A 4,083-nucleotide genomic window follows, 5' to 3' on the forward strand; every position below is an offset into this window, starting at 1 on the left:
CAAGCACTGGCTGAAGGATCCCAGTTAGAGCCCCGGCTCCCCACCTGCAGGGGGGTCGCTTCACAGGTGGTGAAGCAGGTCTGCAGATGTCTGTCTTTCTCTCCCCCCTCTGTCTTCCCCTCCTCTCTCCATTTCTCTCTGTCCTATCCAATGACAGCAACAAAAACAACAACAATAATAACCAGAACAATGATAAAACAACAAGGGCAACAAAAGGGGAAAAAAATGGTCTCTGGGAGCAGTGGATTTGTGGTGCAGGCACCGAGCACCGGCAATAACCTTGGAGGCAAAAAAAAAAAAAAAGAAAAAGAAAGAAAAACAAAGAGGCTTTTGGCCTTAGTCCCATCTTCATCTTCCTAGAAGATTCTATGTGGTGAGAGCCAAGTGGAGGAAGAAGCGAATATGCAGGCTGAAGTAAAAAAAAAAAAAGAAGAAAGATGAGGACTGGGTCCAAGTAGTCATGTGAGTAGTCAAGTAGTCATGTGAGTAGTCAAGTAGTCATGGAAGTCACGGGAACAGAAATAAGGAATGTCAGAGGCCAGAGAGGCTCTGGTGCTTCAGCTTAGAACTAATTCCAGCAGATCTAGAGCCTCCATCACCATCTGATCAACGCGGCCAGCTTGGAGGTTCCTCACTCATTCCAAACCTCTGCTGCTTTGCCTTGCACAAGGAGACAACACAGTACATGCCACGCTAGGAAACTGAACCCAGGTCCTTGGGGCTGGTCAAGTGTGTGTGCTTCTGGACCAGTGATCTCCAGATTATGCATTTTAATTTCATCTGCTTATTATGTGTTTGTGGAATTAAGGCATTGTGCAATGCCATATTAAAATACATATAGTTTAAAAAATAAATAAATAAAATATATATAGTTTGGGAGTCGGGCAGTAGTGCAGCGTGTTAAGAAAGGCTGCCAGTTCTTAGCAACATCGCCCCGCCAGATATTCGTCGGGATGCGGCATCATCTAAGTTCATTTCCCACGTCTACGCTTGACCGGACCTGCCAATATACGCGGATATCTTCGCCCACCCTGTCCAACGCTTGACATCTCGTCACCCAATCTGGTCCCCTATGCCTACACTGAACTTCTCTGTTCCAGTCTCTTGGAAACAGAGTTGGCAGTCAGCTGAGGTCAAGAACAAACAGCTCATCACAGACCCCTGCAAGCGTCAACCCGGCTTTGACCTAGCACGTTGTGATTGGGCCCTCCTCAATCGCTATCGAACAGGCCATGGCCGGTGCGCCGCTATGTTCCATCGCTGGGGAGCCAGAGACGACCCGAACTGCCCCTGTGGCTACAGACAGACTGACCCACATAGTCAACGACTGCCACCTCTCCAGATTCAAAGGAGGCCTCGAAACTTTACATCAGGCTCAACCTGACGCTGTTGACTGGCTACGGAAGAAGGGCAAACACTAGAAGAAGAAGCAAGGACCAGCATAAGGATCCCGGTTCCAGCCCCCGGCTTCCCACCTGCAGGGGGGTTACTTCACATGCGGTGAAGCAGGTCTGCAGATGTCTGTCTTTTCTCTCCCCCTCTCAGTTTCCCCTCCACTCTCGATTTCTCTCTGTCCTGTCCAACAACAATGACAGTAATAACAATAATAACAATAACAACAACAAGCGCAACAAAATGAAAAATAGCCTTGAGGAGCAGTGGATTTTTAGTGCAGGCACTCATTTCCAGCGATAACCCTGGAACAACAACAAAAAAAAGAATCAAGCTAAGTGAAATAAGCCAGAAGGAGAAAGATGAATACCAAGCAATCTCACTCATAGGTAGGACTTAAGAAACAAAGTAAGGGGGCTGGGGAGACAGCATACTGGTTATGCAAAAGATTCTCGGGTTCCAGGTTCAATCCCCAGCACCACCATAAATCAGAGTTGAGCAGTGCTCTGGTCTTTCTCTAAGTCTTTATTTCTGTATTTCTCACACTGAAAAGAGATAGGGGCCGGGTGACGGCGCACCTGGCTGAGTGCACATGCTAAATAAGCAGTAACCCAGGTTCGAGCCCCCAGTCCCCACCTGCAGGGGGAAAACTTTGGAAGTGGCTAAGCAGGGCTGTAGGGGTTTCTCTGTCTCTCTCCTTTTCTTTCCTTTTTTTTTTTCTGTTTCCACCTGACACTTTATTGAGCCTCGGCCCCGGGTGGAGGGAGGCTGGTGGACAGGCACAACACCTACAAGCAGCCGGGCCCCTGGGCCAGCAGGGCCTCGATGTCGGCCTCCATGTCGATGGTGGGGAAGCAGTGGCTGTACCTCGCACCGGCGCTTCGCGAAGTTCCAGGAGACTTTGGCCCACTGGCGACCAGGTGATGAACTTGGAGTCGGTCATGAGAGAAGCGGCGGCGGCGCTGCGGACAGGTAGGGCCTCGCGCAGGAAGGCGAAGAGCGGGTGCGCCTGTTCACGTCGCACTTCTCAAACAGCGTGAAGTTGGGCTCGAACCCGCCGCTGGGGGAAAGAAAGATAGACACCTGCAAACCTGCTTCACCGCTTGTGAAGCGACTCCCCTGCAGGTGGGGAGCCGGGGTTCGAACCAGGATCCTTATGCCGGTCCTTGTGCTTTGCACCACCTGCTCTTAACCCACTGCACTACCGCCCGACTCCCTCTTCTTTCTTTTTCTTCCTTTCTTTCTTTCTTCCTTTCTTTCTTTCTTTCTTTCTCTCTCTCTCTCTCTTTCTCTCTTTCTTTCTTTCTTTCTTTCTTTCTTTCTTTCTTTCTTTCTTTCTTTCTCTCTTTTTTTCTCCAGGGTTATTGCTGGGGCTTGGTGCCTGAAGTACAAATCCACTGCTCCTGGAGGCCATCTTTTCCCATTTTGTTGCCCTTGTTGTTGTTATTGCTGTCATTGCTGTTGTTGTTGGTTAGGACAAAAAGAATTCAAGAGAGGAGGGGAAGACAGAGGGAGAAAGACACCTGCAGACCTGCTTCACTGCCCATGAAACAAACCCCCTGCAGGTGGGGAGCCAGGGGCTAGAACCTGTTTCCTTAAGTCCTTGTGCTTCATGCCATCTTTAACCTGCTGCCCTACCGCCCGCCCCCATACCCCCTTTTCATTCTTTTATATTAGAGCACGGTTCAGCTCTGGCTTCTGGTGGTGCAGGAGACTGGACCTAAGATTTAGAACCGCAGGCATGAAAGGCTTTTTACAGAACCATTATGCTATTTTCTCCCTCCTATTTTTTCCTTTTAATCAGGTATCAAGACAGAGAAGAAATACAGGGGCAAACAGGTGAGGAGACAACACCACACTTTCTTCTTCTAACGTTTGCCCTTCTTCCATAGCCAGTCAACAGCATCAGGTTGAGCCTGATGTAAAGTTTCAATACCACACTAAAGCTTGTGAAGCTTTCCCTCATGTGTGGCGCCCTCGTGTGGTACCAGAGGCTTTAAATCCAGGTCCTTGGGTCTGGCAAAGTGTGTGTTCTACTGGGGGAGTAAAATACCAGCTTTTCTCTCCTTTCTTTCTTTCTTTCTTTCTTTCTTTCTTTCTTTCTTTCTTTCTTTCTTTCAATCAGAGCACTGCTCCACTCTGGAGCTCAGAGCCTCATTTGCATAGCCACTTTGTTCTCTCCCCTGCCCAAGGGTCTATATTTTTATGATGGTTTTAGGTTTACAGCATTGAAGAGGTTTCCTATATGCTTTCTGTCCGCATAGAGGCAGAGTGCCAGCCTTATCAACATTCTCTCATGGCAGTGTAACATTTACTTATTTATTAGATTTGATTACTTATTAATGAGGGATGAGAAGAGACAGAGAACCAGAACATCACTCTGGCACATGCTGTGTCAGGGATGGAAACTGGGACCTCCTGCTTGAAAGTCCCATGTTTTATCCACTGTGCTACCTCCTGGCTTTAGTATCCAGATGTTAAGTGCTCACAGATCAGTGAATGTTTATTTCTGCATAAGTATTCATGGATGTGACTTCATCTAGAGTAAGGTATAGACTAGGTAGGGGTCAGCAAATCTTTTGAAAAGTGACAGAAGAAAAATAGTTCAGACCACAGCAAAAGGAGACACCACCAGAACAAAGATGCCTTATAGAACGGGGGAAGATCTTTACATACCATCCATCAGATAAA

At 47.9% G+C, this 4,083-nt stretch overlaps 1 pseudogene; it reads right to left on the reverse strand.

Annotated features, from left to right (window-relative positions):
- Nucleotides 1-2,048: 2,048 nt before the first annotated feature.
- LOC132533200 (glutathione peroxidase 1-like) lies at nt 2,049-3,682 on the reverse strand (annotated as a pseudogene).
- Nucleotides 3,683-4,083: the final 401 nt, after the last annotated feature.

This window comes from Erinaceus europaeus, chromosome 15 (assembly GCF_950295315.1).
Source record: "Erinaceus europaeus chromosome 15, mEriEur2.1, whole genome shotgun sequence".
Lineage (NCBI taxonomy): Eukaryota > Metazoa > Chordata > Mammalia > Eulipotyphla > Erinaceidae > Erinaceus > Erinaceus europaeus.